Source organism: Opisthocomus hoazin, chromosome 11 (genome assembly GCF_030867145.1).
Source record: "Opisthocomus hoazin isolate bOpiHoa1 chromosome 11, bOpiHoa1.hap1, whole genome shotgun sequence".
Lineage (NCBI taxonomy): Eukaryota > Metazoa > Chordata > Aves > Opisthocomiformes > Opisthocomidae > Opisthocomus > Opisthocomus hoazin.
In genome coordinates, this window is record NC_134424.1 from 5,176,498 (window position 1) to 5,196,791 (window position 20,294).

The 20,294-nt window shown below is 46.1% G+C and overlaps 1 protein-coding gene across 9 annotated transcripts in view; it reads left to right on the forward strand.

The window, feature by feature from the left end:
• Positions 1-20,294, forward strand: part of FOXP1 (forkhead box P1) — a 385,680-nt gene that overhangs the window by 38,368 nt on the left and 327,018 nt on the right. For all 9 annotated transcript variants that reach the window (XM_075433280.1, XM_075433293.1, XM_075433294.1 and 6 more), the window contains one exon: positions 9,267-9,394. The gene's annotated coding sequence lies outside the window, so the exon portion shown is untranslated. The remainder of the gene's footprint in view (positions 1-9,266; positions 9,395-20,294) is intronic.

Consider the following 20,294-nt stretch of genomic DNA (forward strand, 5'->3'; position numbering starts at 1 on the left):
TGCGTGTTGCTGTTTTTTATAGGCTCTGCAGTACTGGGTGCTCCGTGCCTCTCGCGCTCCGCACAGCGCTGGCCCCGGGCTGCAGCTGCGGGTGCGTGAGCGTGGAGGAGCACCCGTTTCTTGCCCAGGGTCGTGTGCGGTCAGTGCCAGGGAGCGACTGTCCCATGAGCTGTCTGCAGGGCTCTCCGGGAGAGAACAGGCAGAAAATGACCCAAAACGCTCTTCCCACACGGCACCCGTGGGTGCATGGTGGGGTGGGCTCCCCCACGACGCGCCGTCCTCCCTCCCCAGCGCCGGGACCCGCGGGGAGAGCGTCCAGACGGGACTGTGGATTTTGGCTCAGCGGCGTTTTAAGAATCACTTAAACTCGAGGAATTCATAACTTTGGAATTCAGCAAATTTGCACAACTCCGTGCATCTGCCGCTCCGTCAGCACACGCCTGCGTTCTGCTTTCCTCACCCTCAGCATCTCGGGCTAAAGATCTCGTGATTAACGACCCGACTCCTTGCGAGCATCTTATCAGCAGCGCTGCGAAAGCCGCTGCCGCGCGGGGAGCGCGCCGGCGAGGGAACGGCAGCGCTGGGCGAGCTCGGGCCGGGCCGGGGCGGCTGCTCTGTGGTTTGTTGTGTCTGGTTGGGTTCCTACTTTTCAAGTTGCTGTTGCGTTGGGTCATTGGACGCTTATTTTCCTCGTCTGGCCAAGCCAGCAGGATCCCCATGCGCTGCAGGGGAACATAAAACATCAGCCTTTAAGCTGGAGTGCTCAGCAGATAAGGATTTTAAGACTCTTGCATCATGCGCTGTGTCTTATGGGCTTACTTAGTATACTCCATTTGATTTAATTTAGATACTGAAGAAGGAGAAACACTTTAATAGCCAGAAAAATACTGTAGGTTGTAGCGCTGCTTCTTTCCCCGTTGCCTTAAAGACAAGATGGCTGGGAGCGCTGACTTAGGCTGCGATTACGGTTATTTAATTGTAGGAAGTAGCAGGGGTTTTTCAAACTGCTTGAAAACGATGTTACGCCTTATCTGTGCTACGAAGTGTTTCAAAAACCCAACAAGAATTCATTAGGCTTTTTGTTTTATTTCTTCTTTTCCGTGACTAAACGTAAAGAATAACTTCTCAATCTTTGCAAAGATTAAGAAATGTGCGAAATTAGGGGATTATGTCAGTTGGGGGGCTTGGGGAGGGTGTGAAAAGCCAGTGGGTGGCTCTGCCAGTGGTCTCCCCCGTAGAAATGCAAATAAAAATTGTAACCGACTTGCTACAGACGTTAGCTTGCGCGCTGCTAGGCGGCCATTTATCTTGCTCAAGGGTTTGGTTTGCTGCTCGTTTGGGTTGGCAGGGTTGAGGGTGGCTGGGGAGCAGGAGGTGCTGCTTGGATGGCGTTCCTGGGAGATGAGGAGAACCTCGGGGCTGCGGTTCGCTGGGTGTGGGGGGTCGGCCTCGGTGGCCGTGCCATTGTCACCACTTCACCGGAGGCTGGGACGAGGGGCTGCTGTCTGTGCACGATGGAGATTAGAAGGAGAAGACATAGCAAACCTGCCAAGAATGATCTTACTGTAGCAGCAAGTGGGGAGCTGGCAGGAAAAGTGAAACATTTCCAAGTTGTAAAGGCAGTGGGTTCTGAAGTTCTGGGGTGGGACTGGGATTGTTTGCAGAGATCCGTGGCCTGGCCAAGTTGTGAACGCTGGATTTAGCTTCTGCACCTTTTACCAAACACCACAAAAAGTGCATTTGGATTATAATAAATTTTCATATATTTATTATTTATACATCTGCACTTTTTATTTAATATATTATAAATTTATATATGATGTAATATACATTTGCATTTATTTATTATTTATAGATAACCTTTCATTTGAGAATATTAATCATTGCATGAGTCTGCACTGCCCTGCAGTAATCGCGCTTGGGTGTTCTCTCTCAGTTGGTGAGAGCCCGGAGGATCTTCAGAGTGGGTGAAAATCATCTCAGACGTAGGTTTAAAAAAAGAAAGGGAGGGGAAGGGGGAAAAAAAAAAAAAAAGGAAAAGTAAAGCAGGCCTCCCAAAAGCTGTGGTGGAACCCGGTATTAGCAAATGCTTCTAGGAAGTTTGACTGAGAGCCATATGGCAATGTGGGGAGTATTATCCGTTGCTCCGAGAGTTGGTCTCTGAATCAGCCCATTGACTTCAGCAGCACTTAATCATGTGTTTTAGCTCTTCTTTGAAAAGGCTTGCATTCCTGAATCATGTCCTCCGATTTTAACCACTAGACGGTACTTTGTTTTGTGGTAGCAGACAAGTCCAGTCATATTTCTGTGACTAAGTTTGCAAGTTTTGACTGCATCGCTGGTGAAGTATGCTGATGAATATTCCCCCTCTTATCAAAATCCAAACATTTGCCGCTGTCCTTGAATTTTAGGGTGAAACCGAGTGTCTTCCTGGGATGGGGTTGGTGGGATGCTGCGGGATACTCTGTGCTTTCGTAGGTTCATCTGCAGAGCACTGTGGATGCTGCGATGGAAATAAGCAGGGGTGAAACCAGCAGACTCGAAGTACTGGCCGGAGTTCTGCTTTCAGAAGCCCTGGGTGCTGGTGGTGGTTGAACCCACATATTAAAACAAGAACCAGTCGTGTGGGTGCAGATTTGGGTTGTATTTGGATGCTGAAGGACATCCTGGAGCCTCACACATGGCTCTGCTGTGCCAGGGGTGATTTGGACTCTCTGGTGAAAGAAAATGGTGGTTTTGTGCATCTTTTGGGGCTGTACTGGTTCGTGTCTGTTGCATCCATCAGCCCCCCCTGCCCTGGTGTTGTTGCATGGGCAGAGTTGCCAGGTCCCAGCCGTGGGTTTCAGGGAGGCAGGGCATGGGTGCCCATGGGTGCCGGGCTCCGATCGCAACTGTGACAGCATCAGAAATGCAGGGGACGGGCGTTCCCAGGGACTTCTGCTCCAGTCTGTCCCTTGTTAAAAGGAAATTCCAGGCAAACCCCTGTGCCACTACCTGATCTGGCACAGGGAGGGGGAAAAGTCCCCTCCCAGCCCGTTCCTGGGGAGGGGGTGCGTGGGCTTCGCTTTCATCCCTGAGAATCGTTACATTTCAGCAGAATTTTTTGTCTCACCTTTCTGTGTTTTTACAGCTCAAGCAGTTTTTACTTCCCAGCTTTCAACATCTGGAATTCGGTTTCAGTTTATTAAAAAAAAAATTTTCAAAATCCACAGTCTGGATGAAACACCAATGGCTTTGTATTTGCCCACAATTTTTAGCTTTAATTTTGTATCCTTGGCAAATGCCAGAAGTCCCAAGTAGCTGCAAGTTCAGGAGCTGCTGTTTTCTGCTGCGTCTTAATCTTAACCAGTTTTTTTTTTAATTATTTTTCCTGCTAGACACTTTTCTAATTGGGGATAATACCAAAATGATTAATCAAATTAAGCAGGAGAGCAAAGTGGCTGATGCACAAAGCTGTGTGGAGCTGCTGTCCTCGGCGGCGAGGTTGTCTCCCTGTAGCTAAAGTTGCTTAATGGGCCTCTCAGGCTCTAGTTTTTTTTTTTTAATAAGGTACTGTGTAGATCCCATTGACTTCAATTGTTGATTGGGATGCCTGACAGCCGGGAAATTAAGCCCCTTCTTTGTGACCGAGTTGAAGGCCAGATTTTCAAGGATTTTCGAATGCTTAGCAGCCATAATTGGTGTTCGGGTTTTTTCCTTTTTTTTTTTTCCTTTTTTTTTTTTTTTTTGGAAAAAGTTCAATTCTCATTTGGACATCTAAAGAAGAGTGAGAGATTACGATACTTGTAGCGACTGGTGTTGCTGGGGTGTGATGAAGTTTTTTGAGAACAACCTGGCACCTAATGAGCTTTACTGTCCAAAGACGACGTTTGTTCTTCTGCATTTCTGCTTTGTTCGCGGACGCCGAGCAGTTTTGCAAATTCTGGTCTTGGAGGAGAAAATTCCTTGCTTCTGCCTCATTTTTCTGTGTTTTCTATAGCGACTGGGGGGGAGGGAAGGGGGGCAAAACGAGTAAATTAGACAACTGTCGGAAAAAAGGGGGACATGCAAAATCAAGTGTTCTACTTGCGTAATCTGTTTAACACCAGCGAGGCACGGGGCCTTGTGGGACACGGGAATAAAAGGAACATCTGTGCAGGCCACATGGCATGCTCCGGAGGAGCCCTCCGTCCCAAGCAGCTCTGCTCTATTTGCAAAGAAAAGCTCCAACCAACATCAAAAAGTTGAGGTGGATCCCAGCTGAAAGGGGAGAACAAACGTTACTGCTCAGGGCAGTGAAGTTCCCCTTGCAAGCAGCCTGCGTGGCCTTGTGAAGGATGCTTTGGGCATGTGTTTCTGGTGGCAACTGATTTAAAGGAAAAAAAAAAGGGGGGGGGGAAAAAAGAAAAAAGGTTATTTATTTTGGGAAAATTGTATCTGTATAAGAAGATTTTAAGAAATTGCTGAGCGTCTCAAGCTACAATCAAATACAGGTATATGAGAAGAATAGGGAGGATAAGGTTTTTTTTGGGGGGGGTGTTTGGGTTTTGGGGGGGTTGGTTTTTTTTGGTTTCATTTTTTTTCTTCCCCCCCACCTGACTGTACACATCCTGAGATCCCAAGGCTTTCCAGGCTGCTCCTTACTCCTCTTATTTTGCTGGTGGTGGTGGTTGGTAAACAGCTCCATCGTTAGGCAGGGCCCTGGGGAGCTGCAGCTGCTCCGGCCCCGCTCCCCCGGGACGCTGCCAGGGATCTGGCATTGCTGGAGGGGAGGAGAAACGAGACAGGACTGTGGTTTATTTCCACTTGCAACCTGTTAGAGTGCGGTAATTCTCACAGTGGGGCTTTGCGTTTTCTAGACAGGCTGTATTGTTTTTAACAGAGTCGTGTATCGGCAAGCTGGATAGTCTGTATCAAGAAGGCACGTATTTTTTAATATGTAAATAGGAAAGGATGATGGTTTCATCTTTATTCCAATGTACCCAGGGTGGCAATAACGCTTTTTAAATCCCTGTGAAACAGATTGTATATGGCAAAATTAATGTCTCAACTCTCCAAGTATTTTCTCTAAAATATTTGAATTTTTGCATTTATTATGCTGCTTGTTTAAAATAGCGAACGGTATCAGCAGTGCATTCAAAGCTTAATTGGTGGAACACAGATTTATTCTAATTTAAAACAGTCACTTAAAAACAGTTTTGTATATATGTATACATGGGCACAACTTTTCATACAGTTGTCTGTTTTGGAGCGGTCTCCTAGGCACTGATGTACAAGTTGAACCTGTTTTCTTTTGTGCAACATGGCATTGAGAAATCATTAGTTAAAACAGCGTTCTGTGGTTCCACTGCAGTCAGTAAACAGCCGAACGCGAGATGACTGAAGTTCTGCCTTTGATCAGGCTTTGGAACATGTGGTGCCAGATACAGTCCCAAGGTGCGTGTGTATCTACCTGGGTATGTAAATATACGGTGGTGAAAGCTGCTTTAATGAAAGTCTGGCCAAGTAACAAAATAACCATGTCACCCACCCCAGGCGGGGCGTGGGTATCTGGAGATGTTTTGGGTTGGTTTCCTCTTTTTGTCAGTCACGTGTGTCATTTATTGTTATTTCCTCAGCCACTTCCACTTTGTCCCACTTCTTCCCATCATTTCGTAAGGACTCTTCCTCTGCCACCCATTTTGTCCTTGAAACCGGGCTGTGTTATGATGCTGCATCTCCTGGTAGTAGCGGGGTGAGGTTTGCTGTGCCGATGAGGGTCGGGCGTGGGTATCCCATGCCAGATCCCCGGAGTGATCCCTCACTTGTGCCAGTGGAGCATGGGAATTTCAGACACTTTTTTGTTTTGCAGCCACTTGCCTTTTTCTCCCACCGCACCTCTTCTCATTCCCCTGAACGCATGGTTGTGTATCTGCTGCCCGTCGGGTTTGTCCTGCCCTTTGCAGAAAGCTCCTCGGACCCGGCAGTGCCGTGCGCGGGGTGGCATTTCCAGCCTGTGCCAGCCACACTGCTGGATGTCATGCACTGTGCTGTTCCTCAGGTCACAGCATCGACTCTCGACAGCTCTTCAATGGCATCGAGTGCTGTTTTGCAGTTTGATGTACGAAACAGTGCTCTCGGTTCCTTCAAAAGCCCTGGGAGCAGCCGGACCCTGGGGTGGGCTGGAAGCATCAGGGAAAGGTGAGGGTGGTAGGGCTGACCTCACGCTGATCAGATGAAGTCCATAGTGGTCCGCCAAATCATGTGAGCTGCGCGCCTCTGCCTTTGAGATTTAAATAGTGAAACATTAAAACTTGTGTTTCAAATCTGTTCAATATTACGAAGATTAATTTTTGTTGGGGGCAGATTAATAGGTTTCCTATTCTGATTAATACAGTGATAATAGAAACATTGTGATTGCTGGAATTAATGAAGCCCAGACTCCTGTCTCAAGGTTTGACTGACTTTGTATTTCCGTTATGCGAAAGTTGCTGCATCTCATTACCCGTTATTTCGCTGTAGCCTTTGGAGAGTCTGTATGGGAGCAAGGCAGCACAGGGGAAGGTCCGTGTTTGGGGGGGTCTGTATTGGAGGTGTTGGGGGAGAAATTTTGTCAAAGAGTGGTCAAGGGTTTTGCTTATGTTGCAGCATTTTTAGAGTTTCTCTGTCTTTAACCCAGCAGACTATTTTTGCGAAAGTTGTAGAAGAGGAGTGTCCAACTCAAATGTGTGGGCGCATCATTAAAAGCTTCAATTTGTCAATGCCAGATCGAACTCAAGTGCGTGGGTAGATCATTAAAGGCTTCAGTTTATCAGAACTGATCTATTATCTGTTCCTCTCCCTCCTCCACTCTTCCTCTCGGCACTACATGTGGTTTCTCCAGGTTCTCTAGCGTTGAGGTCCGCGGAAGTGCCTGAGATGCCTCCATGCCCCGGGCCACGCAGGACTCGCTCCTGGCACAGCTCAGCCTGGAGCTGGTGGTGTGCCGGTGAGCCAGCTGGCTGTTGCAGACAGCTGATCAAATGGTTTTGGAGGCCTCCAGTGGTGCAAGCCCCAGACTTAATGCGTGAGAATTCATGCCTTTGGGAGCTCTCTGCTCCTGTTAATCCCAAGGGATTCAAAAGTTGCAGGTGGGGCTGGGCACAGAAAATACACGGTGATCCTGTTAAGCCTTGTTCCCTTGGGAAACCTGCCTGAAGAAATCTTTTGTGGAATGTTTTGGTGAGGTCAGTTTTTGGTGGCATAAGAAACGTCCATTTTTCCAGGTGCACCGTCAGAGTTCAGGCCAGGCTGAGATGGGATGTCTTTACCTACTCCCAACGCTATTTCTTGTTCCTTGTGTAGAAGCTCTTGCAGCTTTCAAATCTGCTTGTTGGCACAGAGATGCCGAGATATTCCTTGGGCTTGAGAAGGGATGTGAAGGAGAAGAACGATGTGGAGGTGAGGACAGTGCTTCTGTATGCTGTAGCCCTTGTCTGCTGCAGACCAAATATGTTATTGAGACAAGTCATTTTGCCTCAAAAGTCTCAAAAGAACATGAATTTTGAGCAAGCGCTAGCCAAAATGAGCCTCAATTCTTCATCTTCTAAACGGGGTATCTATTTAGAAAGTATCTGAAATGATACTTTCCTGCTCTACAGACATGTCGTGGATAAAGATTACTGAGCAGTTGAATACTGTGGTGCAGCAGGTCAGCTGGAGACATCTTGCCCCAACATGTGTAGATGCAGCTTTCTGCTCGGCTACGTAGCCATCTGCATATCTGTCATCAAGCGCGGCAATAAAGCGAGCCTCGGATCTGTGTTTCTGACACTGCTCGGTTGCTTCTCTCAAGTGCTCTGCTCCTCATGAATAAAACACAACTGATGCAAGAGGCAGGTCGCTTGGTTTGCAGGTATTTCAGTCTCTGAAAAAAAAGTCGTGTTTAGCATAAATGCTGTTCAAAAACCCCTTTTGAATCTGTTTTTATTGTGTAGCACAGTTTTATTATAGGGTCGCATAATCCCTATATTTAGATTCGACTTCGAGCCGCTGCATTGCATTCGGGAAAGAGCGGGAGGAAGCCCCAGGGCCAGAGAAGTACCTGGATTTTTTCTTGGGAAGTTCCATACAGTTGTTGCTAAGACAGAAAATTCCAGGTGTTCCTCAGGAACAGTGGGGTGCCAAAATAATTAACTCCACAAGGTTAATTTGAAGCTGGCAGTTCTTGCCATTGGAAGATGTGGAAAGGCTGGGAGCAGCCATGGCGTTGGGGCTGCTACTGAGGGAAGGGACTGGGGAATGAAGGTGTCAGAAGCACCACGCGTGATTTATGCCGTCATATTTTTTCCTACCGCAGTCCCTCAGGACATTTTCATCTGTTGCAAAGTTTGTTTTCCCCGCTGGGGTTTCTTGCTGCGGGTCCCCGTTGCGTAGTGGTCCAGGGAGCAGAGGCTCTCCCGGGCGCTGGTGCATTGGTTAGGGCAGCGAGTGCCGGCTCTGATCTGGGCAGGTGCCGGAGCTGCTCCTGAGATCCGGAGTGGTTTCACGGGTGTGAGGCGGAGCAGCCCCCGGAACACCTCTGTCCCTGTTTCTGGATAGGAGTTTTTACTCAGTGTGGATACTTTGTCAGTGAAGAAATTACACATCTTATTTTAAAATACCCTTATTAGTAAAACGGATGTTTCATTTGTACAGCGAGCAGCTTCCTCTGCGCTAAGCTTAAACTCAATCTGTGGTACTAATAGCTGGGGAGAAAATTGTACTAATTGGTATTTCTTAACTGATGCTTGCAAATTTTGCCTTTTCACCCTGAACATCAAATAGTTTTTATATGTGTTTTTCCTAATCTCAGAGGAAAGATTATCGCTAACAAGAGATTCTGCATTTTGTTAAGGTTTTATCAGGATGCAGTGAGCGAAGGCAGAGAGTAAATATTTCAGAAATTCAGAGACAGTTATATTTTGATAATGCAAAGTAGGTTAAAGTACCTGGATTTTGTGCACAGTGCAGTGTTTTTGAGCAGAATATGGATTTAGATGGTGACACATTTTGGTATGTAGAAGGAACATAAGCTTGCCTGTCAGAGGAGCACGTTGCAAGTGTGAAATAAGCGTGTCTTCAAAAACCTTTCTTAATATTGTAACTTTCAGTTTTATTTAGAGCCAAATAAAATCTGCTGTGAGATAATGTTTGATACATAGAAATACTCTTGTAATGCTCCCCCCACTTCCAACGTCTATAACCACCTTTTATTTTGAAAAGAAAACGATAGGCTTTGAGATGATTCTAACTGAGTGAAGTTTTAAAACGTGTTTTTTGTCTTTCAGTCTCCTGAGAACATTTTTTCTGAGTGACTCCGGCTTCCAGACACATTTGCCATGATAAGGGTTTCGATCCTTTCCCGTATTTGCCCTGAGTCATGAGTGGATATGTGTGATGCCTGCAAGTAAAACTGGTGAGTCAACAAACCCGGGTTTGCAGTAACTCTCACTTATTCTTTCTTACAATCTCTCTTCCCCTCACCCTTTTCTCCCCTTTTAATATGGTGGGGTTTGGGTTTCTTGTTTTTTTTGTATTGACTGTGCTTAAAAGCAAGTCTCCACTATTCTTTAAAAAAAACACCAAAACCTGCACTATAATGAAATAGCAGTGATAGCAAATATTATCAATACCAAAACAAATATCGCCTTCCTTTCCTTCTTCCCTGCATCCCCTCGAATCCTGTGAGCTATGAGGTCTTTGGTGGCGACGCTGGAATTCAGTGATGCAGGTGAATCCGCGGCCCAGAACTGAAGCCTTGCAGATAGACCAGGTCTAAACATGCTTATGTGTGCAGTTCATGTCATGATTAAATATGAATATGGAGAGACCTCCTCTCTGTCATATGTCACAGCCTTAGCTCTCAAAGGAGCCATTGCCAACAAATAATTAGCTCCACCGTTTGCTGCACTTGCATCCCAGTGACAAAATGGTGTCACTGGTACGCAGGAGAGCTGTCTGGTGGGACGTGCGTGCCCCGCGCAGTCTGGTGCTGCGATGCCCAGCCTGGAGGAACACGGGGACAAAGCCTTTAACAACTGGCTGCGGCCGGGCGGCCTCTGTGCGTGGTCAGGCTTGAGCGGGTGGTGTGGGATGGCCCCTTCTCCCTTAGCTGGCGGTTGCCATCTCCCCAGGGTGTTCGCCAGCCGAGAAGCCTCTTGGTCCCTTTTGTGCCAAACAAGTGGTGGCTGTGCTGTTCCCCACTGTCCCCATCCCCAGCAGCCTGGTGTGGGGAGCCTTCCCTCTCCTCTCCTCCTGCTCCTGATTTCCTCTCCTATTAATCGGGGTTAGAGAAGGGGCAGGATATCTTCATTGTTGAGAAGACTTCAGAGACTGGGGAGACGGGAATCATCTGATTGTGCAGGAAAATTGGAAGGTCTATGTAAGAAATCTTTCAAAACTAAGAAATCTGCATAATTAAATTACGTATGAAATGGAAGCCAAATTGTTTTTTAAAATAAATTCAGATTTCTATTATATATTTAATATCCCTCTGTGTGTTAGAAAGTGCATTTCAACTCAGACTATAAAACCCAAGAAATTCACACATCAGTGAATTGTGATTTTTTTTTTTTTAAAGTTTCCATTTTTTCTTTTTTTCCAGAGGTAGCATAATTACCATGTCATTTAGCAAAGATTATAATAGCTGTTCAGTTTTTACCGACTGGTGTAGTAAACAGTTGAATAAACCCATATGGCAGCTCAAAGTGTGCATGCAGGAGAGGGATTCTTACCATTTCCTTCGTGTCTGAATTGCCAGCCTTGCTGATAGGGCTGAGATCCCCAAACAGGGACCAACTCCAGGCTTCTCTAGTGATGCAAAAATTTCTCACTGCTCTGTCGCGTAGGAATCAATTGAATTTAATCACGGTGGTTAGCTAATTAATCATTTCTTTGTGCCTGTGAAGTATGTATGGAAAACTTGGGGTTATATGCAAGGTACATGCCTCTTTTTAAAGCAGTCTGTGCATTTGTTTAATAATTCTGTAATAACTGTAAGTAATACCTGGACTCTGAATCTTACTATCCAAGTCACTATGAAAGATGGAGGCCCTTCTGAGGCTGGCACAGGTTAAGTCCGGTGTCACCAGGTGTTGTGATAGCCCCGTGGCACTGTCTGTAACGAGACTTTGTGTCTGGTCTCAGTGGTGGTAAATAGAAGGACCGGGGTGTTTCGAAGCACCCTCTTGGCAGAACAGGTTGAGTTACGGAGCTGTGACTGACCGGCATCCAGAGTAAAGACGGAGTGTTCGAGTAGTGTGCCTTCTGGGTAGCTTCAGCATTAAAAACTAACAACAACGAAAAGAAGAATTGTTAACTCTCTCCAAATGTTGGCTTGAACAAAGAAAAAGGCTTGTGCTATTCCGCCTAAAATTCACTTACTTCCAGTTATCTTAAAATTTTCATGTCACATAATAGCTTTCAAATATCTTCTGAATGCATTAGGCTCTCTAGGTGCTTAGAAAATATTGCAAAATAATAATATGAAATGACCAAGCATCGAGCAGTCCCACTGGAAAGGAGCAGTTGGCCAAAGCTGGTGCTTGTGTTCATCTTAACCCTGATGTACGACCAGCCCTCCACCGTAATTCTATCAAGAGATGGTAAGTTGCCTAGCAATGTGCTGACTGCAGAGGGTACGTGTTGAGCTAATTCAGTTTTTGTTCTCATTTTCCTTGAGAGTTCAGCTTAAAGGAGCGATCCTTTCTCCGGCTGCAGCAAGAGCCACTTCTCGGCGGTCCCTGTTGTTCCCCACTCGAGTGTCCCTGGTGATGTCAGGAATTCATTCACCGCCATACGCGTTTTAGAAGTTTCCAGCTTATTGAGTAACCAAATGTGGTTTCTGCTGATTGTGTTGACTGAATACGTAGGGCTTTTCGAAGAGGCAAGGGTTTTATTTAAAGCAGAGCGTTTGGTTGTATACCATTTTATTGCAGGCAAAGGTCATCTAGGGTAAGCAGCCAGAACAGTGAATTGCCTCACTGCAGCACCTAGGAAAATGAGACAGAAAGATACGGTAAAAGATTTTAACAAATGGCTCGTAGTTATAAATTTTTGAAGTCGAGGAACTGGTGCTGTGTACGTTTTTAAATTGGAGATAACCATGCTTGTACGATAAATTGAGTTAAGAAGAGAACAAATCAAAATAATGGGGTGGTACTAAAAACCTGGTGGTGCGGCGAGCTGCTGGCACCGCGCGCTGCCGGCGGGGCTCGGCGCTGCGCACGCCAGGCTAACGCTGTTAGAAACCTGCCCTGTCCCTGCACGGCCAGAGGCATGGCCACCAGGCTTCGTGGTGACCTGTTCTTGCAGGGCTGCACCTCTCCTGCCGCGGTCCTCTCCTCTGGTGGACCTGCTCTTGGTTCCGCAGAGGGCTTTATCTGCCCGGGATGCTTCTTGTGATGGCCCAGGAGCCAAAGCCAGTGGGGTTCGTTGGCAGACGCGGGGTGGGAGTGGGTTCCCCGGGTCAGTGAGTTGTGTTGGAGGGACGGGGGGAGTGGGGCAGAGCTCCGGGAGCCCAGCCCGGCGTCCCCCGGCAGAGCTGCATGGCGGGAGAGGTGGCAGCAGCCCGGAGATGGCACGTCTGTCCTCGCAGGAGCTCCCTGGCTCCTCAGAGCGTCAGTGGCGATGGGAAGACTTTTGTTTTTCTGAAACTTTTCTGTCCGTGGAACTTTCTCTTTGGGGGGGGGGGGAGGAGAGAAGAAGTAATTTTAACAATTTAATATACTACATAATATGTTTTATAAGCTGGTGTGAATGCTCCTAAGTATTTTGGTCTTTTTTCATAACACAATGAACCTAATATTGGTAAAAATACAGATCTTAGCTGCCACCATAAAGAGAGGCTAGATTTAATAAACAGTTATGAATGTTGGCAGCTGCCTATCAGATTGTATAACATCGGCTAGAGCACATGAAGACAGTGTCAACTTACATTTTATCTCAGAAGTATTTTCAAAGCATTTATTTTGCTTTCTCTTGAGTCCTTAACCTAATTCAAGTTATATAATTGGCGGAATATTTTTCCACACCGCTAATTGGCTGGGTGCCAGCGTGGAAACCATTGTCTGACTTGATGATGATCAGGAATTAACATGACATTTGCGTGGTGGTAATGGAATACATTAGTAATGTAATTCATGACTGTAAGAAAGAGACCATCATCTCCCACCTCTGATCAGCAGGAGGGGCCGGGAGGATGATGAAATGCTCCCAGCAGGCACCTCACAGCAGTGGCTGGCCAATCTCGGTGTCAAATTTAGTTTTAAATTCTTCAGACAAAGCTGTAATGCTTACCAATTAATTACTACAAATGTCAATTAAAAATCTACCAAATAATACAGTAAGATTAAATTTCAATTAAAAAAATTACATTTAACAAGGAAGATACAACATTATTTTAATGAATTCTGCTGAAGGTGACAGTTTATCTAGATATATTTATACTGTGTAGGTGGATCTAAATTCATTGGATGATGTTAACCATGTTACTCCGTGTACATGTTAGTTTTGAAAATTATTTCCACTTTGGTGATGTCCTGGAGGAGAGATGGGGCATGAAGGGGCATTTCTCGTCACCAGGAAAAGGGGGACTTTCACGCCGCCTGAGTATAAAAATCTCACACCTAAACTGAGGGCTTTATTATGGACTCTTATCCTGGCCGAATTAGCAGTGTTTTTCATTGCTTGATATTTATGAAACCAAACACAGAATTTGTGTTGCAGTGGTAGAACAAGCCCTGACTTTAAGACTGTAATGACTGACTTGGGACATTTTTTCAACTAATCCATTTTATCATACAAATAATACCCAGTACTTTGATAAATCACTTAACAGGAAAAGATTTTTGCTTCGTGAAGGTGGCGAGCTGTAAGTCCTGAGCAGAGCTGTTATCTGCAGGGCTTCACCCTGGCTTGTTAGAGTTTTTGAATGCATGATTAAAATCCCTTAGTTGGTACCTCGGTTGCTGTAGGATATGTTTTGAACTAGGAGTGGCACAGCAGAGACATCACGAAGCGTGTTGAAGTTTGAGCTTGCGCGGGTCGCAAGGGTATGTGCAACAAACTCTTGGAAAACACCGGCACCTCATCGGATGCGGAGCGTTCCCAGTGCAAGGTGGGGTTTGTAGCTGGGGTTTTGCGTTGCAGTAACTGTGTTTCTATTGAACAGGGCTGTTCTTAGGCTGCTGGAGATGGAGATGCTGGTGCTTTGGGAAGGCGTGAGAGCCTGCACTCGCTGGCGTGGCGCAGGGGCAGAGCTGGGGTGTGCAAGCAGCTGTCCTCCTGGTATTAAAGCATTTGTGAGCCAAGGCCTCTAAATACGATCTGAAGAATACTTTCTCAGCTTCCTTGAATTTTTTTCCATGACTTTTTATTACGTTTTCACACCATCACATCTGAAATAGGTAAGAGGGAAGACGTAATGGAAGAAACAGATTTTATGTGTCGAGCCAGCACTGAGAAAAGTCCCTCTCAGGGACCATAGGCTCCTTTTCCTTGGCACTGCTGAGTGTGGAGCCATGGAATTTCAGCAGGTTTCCACTTAAAATAAAACATAGAGCGCGCACGCAGAAAGTCGGAAAAGCCAAACACAACTACTCATGGCAGGTTGAAGTAATGATGTGCTCTTTAGTAGACAGTCTTTGCCGGTCCCTTGGTTGCTGTTCAGGCTTTGCCCATCGGTGGGAGAATGAGCGTGATCTCTGTCTCACTGCTGCTGTTCAGATACCTTTGGGTATTGGTAACAGCTTTGCAGGATCATTCCTGCTTTGTGCTATTATCTGATAAAGCCATCAGCAGCAGGAGATGGGAGATAGTCTTTTTTTCCGTAAGGGCCTTGGGAAATGGATGCTGTAGAAGTGTAAGAGCAGCTGAAACATTTTCTCACCAGTCCTCACACACAGCAAGGTGACAGAGAGAAAGGTAGAGCAGGGCAGACTCATTTCCTCACCAGCATCCAGAGAGCTTTAAACAAGGAGGCAGAGAGGGAAGAGCAGGAGCAAGTAACATCTTTCTGCCAGGAGATAATGGCGTGAGGAGGTTGTGGGTTTGGGGCACCCACTGGTCACACAATGAGGTGGCAGCTGGAGCTGCTGCGCTTAAAAACCCATCTTCCCAGGGGCTTTCAGCTCTGCACAGGACCAGTCATTTTCTGATTGAGTCCTGGGGTGAAGCTCTTGTTCTGGTGTTGTTTGAGAAGTGGTATATGTGGTATGGCAGGAACCGAGCACCTTCTGTATCCCAAGTTCTGATGCTTTGGGGTGTCCTGTGCGGAGCTTGTGCCCATCCTGAGCACTGGTGGTGTCTGGTCTCCTCACTGGGGTGTCCCACATGCAGGCTGTGCCCATCCCAAGCACTGGTTGGTGTCTGGTCTCCTCACTGGGGTGTCCCACATGCAGGCTGTGCCCATCCCAAGCACTGGTTGGTGTCTGGTCTCCTCACTGGCGTGTCCCACATGCAGGCTGTGCCCATCCCGAGCTCTTGGGGTGGTGTCTGGTCTCCTCACTGGGGCGGCCCACATACAGGCTGTGCCCATCCCGAGCTCTTGGGGTGGTATCCAGTCTCTTCACTGAGGTGTCCCACATGCAGGCTGTGCTTATCCTGAGCTCTTGGGGTGGTGTCCGGTCTCCTAGTGAGTTCTTACGGGTGGAGATTTCTGCTTTTGGTAGGGAAATGCTTTTCTCCTTCTGTAAGAGCTGGCCAGACATCTTGAAGGAAGGGAGTCGTTGACTTTGGGGGAGATAGTTATATCTCTTTGGGTTGTGTTTCACTTCTTTTTTTCTTAGTGTAGGGTTATATCAGCTGTATTACATGCAGGGAGCACTGAGCTGGGGGAAGAAACTTTAATAAGCTACCCTTGTTTTGCCAATTTATTCCCAGCTTTCATCCCCTGATTTACATCCCACCTGAAGTAAAAATACGCAGACTACAGTAGTTTGTTTACCTTTGCTTGTATCACTCAGGAGCGACCCAAGGACAGTTCTCACTGTGACATTTGTATGAGCCATGAGGTAGGGTGAGAAGAGACAGACACTGCACAAAGTGAAAAGGCAACAGGGTTTATTAAGTCTTCGTCATACCGTGGTTTATAATATTTAGACAAAAGCAAACATCTCCAGGGAGGGCTTATGAAATGAGAGACTGGAGGAGGCTCTCTGAGCTGATGGCAGATCCCGTCCTCTTCAGGCAGTCGTGGGATGGTGGGGTGTTGGCTGCACATGGAGCATGTGTGCAAGGGGGTCCTGAAGAGTTGCTTCAGGAGGAGGACATGGACTTAAAGTGCTTGTGTAGGACAAAGTCATTATATTGTCACTGTGATGCTCCTGGGGGAAATAGCCCAAAATACTCTTTGTCTTCGTTAATACTCCTTCCCAGCAGAGCCTTAAGAGATCATTCTCACTGTTAGATATACAAGGAAACCGAATACAGAGTTGTTTGTCATGAAAATCCCATTTATATACAGCAGCTGTAAAATCCCAGATGCTGAGCACAGAGAGAGGCTGCTCTGTCATCAGCCAGTCGAGGGAAGAGTCTACTATAAAACCAAGCTTTAACTCCTTCTTGACAGGGGTGTGGTGGTTGTGCCTTCAGACAACTGCTAGAGTCTGTCGTGCGAAGCCTTTATGGATTTTGTTCTCACAAGCTAGGTAATACATAAGTCTGAGCAAGGAGAGAGATATATACACCCACAGATATATATATATATATCTATATATATATATGTATGAAAGGAAGACCTTTGCTCTAGGACAATATCCATCATTGCTTTTTACAGCACGGTTCAGGACTGTAGCGCAGAGCATGTGAAGCCTTTGGGGTCCTTTTGTTGCAAAGGAGGTGCCGCAGGACCGGGGCTGCTCTTGACGTCTCGCAGGCATTCAATATCCCCTTGACTCCGGGGCAGCAGGATGTGACCCTCATAGAAAGACGGACGGTGTTTGGGGGGCTTGATGCTTATTGTTTTCAGCAGAGCTCTACCGGAACCAATAAAATTGCTGCCGCCGCCGCTCGGAGCAAAAGTGACTACAGCTGAATAAGAGAGAGACAACATTATCAATTAAAAAAGCCAACACCAGACCCATTATTTTACTCTTGAACAATGTCTTGCTTCCCAGTCTTTTCCCACATGGACTGAATCTTTGGGATATTAATGTTCTGCTGTCATGTTTGTTTAACATATTTTTTTGACAATGCCTTTTTAGGGTCAAAGCCTGAAGTTTTTCCTCCATGTGTTTCAGCTAGGCAAAACTCCCAGTGTCTCAACGGGGCCTCTTCTGAAATAAATGAAGACTAATTCTTCTCAACTTAATTGGGAAGTTCATCTGAATGAACAGAGAAAAGGTCCAGGCTTTGTTTTTGTTTTTTTTTTTTTTTTAATGCCGTGAAGCAGTGTCCTCCTGAACAGCTAAGTCTCCGCGGTCGGGCTGGCTCTCGCCCACAAATTCGGTGGGCAGAGCCCTCCACGATGGCTCGGTGCTCACCTGGTGCCCTGGAGCACCGTGACCCCACGGTCGCCTGCCTTCCTGCCCGGCCCTGCCCCAGCCCTCGCTTTGCCCGCACCAGCGCAAGCACCCGGGCACGGCTCAGCGAGCTAAAGACGCCGTCAGTTTTGGAGATTTGGCCTTAACCTGGAATTTCCATGTTTTTGTGGGTTGAAGTCAAACCTTAATACTACTTCAAACCTTAATACTACTTCAGCATAATGTTTTCATGGTTTAGTGTTCTTACAGTTTTTTACAGTGTTTCTTTTAAATTCTGTCACTGAAGTGTATGAGAGTTGACAAGTGTAAATATGTAGTTAGACAATTTCAAAAGTGTATTATTTACTGATCGACCATAATGGCTCCAAAGGAGCCATTATGCTCAATCATATCATGTCACTCTGTGGCACTTATTATGATGGTAATATGGATATGCATATTATTTTTTTTTTAAGCATGAGAAGTGTTATTGTGCATGTGTAAAAGCTGTTTTTAATTGTCAGTAATGCTCTGAGCTTTTTTTAATATCAAGAATTTAAACCACCTATGGCTACCAGCCTGCAAATTGCAGTAGCAAAAATCTGTGTCTATAGTAGAGGATGGAAAAAGCCACACTTGATATTTACAGCAATGTGACTATACATCTCCTTAATATGGCTCTCTTATAGCTTTATTAGATCCGAGGGCAACCTAGAACCCTAACCTGAGAGCTTGGCAGGTAAAAGCTTTCCATTTTATCTCTGCAGCTTTCATCTGCTCCTGTAAGCTCTTCCCCTGACTTCCTAATTGTGTTTGCGACATTAGCAAATGGCTGGTCTCAAAATACCATGCAGTGCAAGTCGTGTTAATTCAGTGGTCTTTTTGTTTTTTCCTAAGGTGCCACAGAAGATGTCTTTTTGTAGCGCTGGGGTAGAGAAAGGAGGAGAGAAGTCAGAATGAGAACATTGAACCATGTAAAATAAAAGAAAGAGACAAGCAGAGAGCTGGGAGTGCTAAATATGCTTCAGCCTTTCGTAGAGCTGGTTCAGTAGAGAAAGAGGTAAGAGAGCATAAGCAGTAGCTTGCTTGCTAGAAAATGTCTTTTGTGGCGAAGATGGGAGGAGAGTTTGAGTTTTAATGACTAGAGGTGAGGAGCTAAGGTCTGAATCTGGCATAGGGTACGGCAAATCGATTGTGGAGCAATAATTAGAGAGAGGAGGAGGAATCAGAAGTGTTTCTTAACTTAGAAACAAGGATGTGACTGGCTGCTGGCTGTTGCTACTCAGAGGTAGGTAAAGAAGAAAGGAATCTCTTGGGCAAAGTCCTCACCGCCAAAGACATAGCTAAGGTGAAATCCAGTTCGTGGTTGTCGAAGGGGGATGTGGAAGAGGAGAACCCAACGTTGACAAAGAGCTCTCCACCGCTGGGCAGGGCGGTGGCACATCGGCGGGAGCTGCAGGGCTGGGCTGGGGCTGAGTCCTCCCTGCATGTGTCAGCGCCAGAGGTTCTCCCTGGCTGGGGCTTGGGCAGGAGAAAGCGAGAAGGTCCTTGCTGTTGGCGTTTTCATTTGGGTTGCAGAGTGTCACAGCAGATGACTGCTTTGTCTTTTCTGTTCAGACTTTAGGACTAGTTCTGCTTTGTTGCTTTGTTATCGGAGGAGTTATTTACCCTTCTCTGGATGAAGTTGGGTGAACTACTAAATTGTGATTTTTCACCCTTATTCTAAAGAACCTTCTGTTGGAAGTGCATTTTGCTTTAAATATGGAAGATTAACTGTAAGATGCTAGAATGAGCCGATTTTGGGTACTTCAGGAGTGGAAGGACACATTCATGTGTTTTTGCAGATCTTGAACTGGTAACAGTCAGATTTCCTTGCAACAGTTTTTAAATGAACAAAAACAACAAGTGTTTTTTAGCAAATTCTGCATTAATTCCAACTTGTCTCTCTTTCTGAAATTGTATTAAAACAATTTGTCCTCTTTTTAAATACTGAACAAGAAGCACAAAAGCAAGTAAATACGCTCTTACTGTTTCTGTCCTTGACCTACATAAACAACTGTATATTCAGGCTCAGGATTGAGTCTTGTGTTTGTGAAAAGGCTAGGGCAAGTAAAACTTAATTATTTCTTTTGAGATGCTTCCTATTTTGAAAAGTTACTCGTTGAAGTCTTGTAACCCAAAATGTGAAGTATCAGTGCTATTTCTGCTAGGATCATTAGTTTAATATTCCGAATAAATTGTGCAGCTGCTGGTTTGTACAAGAGGATGGGACTGATGAAGCTGCAGTGCATTTGTACACACACACGCACTAGCACACAACACTTGTTGATGATTCAGGGAAGGAGTAGAGTAATTCAGCTCTTGGACTGCCGCACGTGCGATTGGCTTCCTTTCTGGGGGACTTATTTTAGGGAAAAATCAATGTCAACTGAAAAACATTCCATTCTGAAAAGACAAAAATTCCCCTACTTGTGAAAATGTGTCTTGGCAGCTGATTTAACTTATGATACAAGATTTAACACTTTTCACTAAACATGAATATTTACCATGGCAACAGCTACGTTACGGGCCACATGTTGGAGACTTGCACTTTGTTGCAGAAACTTGCAGCTCGCCGCATTTAGCCGAGTCCTTGTTTCTGCCGGCAGAAAGAGCCCAACCTTGCAGCTGGGCTGGGCACGGACCTCCCACCGGGCATCCTCTGTGCCCCCGGCCCGGCGCAGCTGATCGCTCCGTCAGGCGTTTGCTGGGGAGCGGCACCGCAGTGCTACGTGAAGGCAGAACACCGGATGATAGAATAACCCGATAAAACGCATGCCTTCGCTTCGGATTTGACTTCCCAGCGGTGGGGTGGGA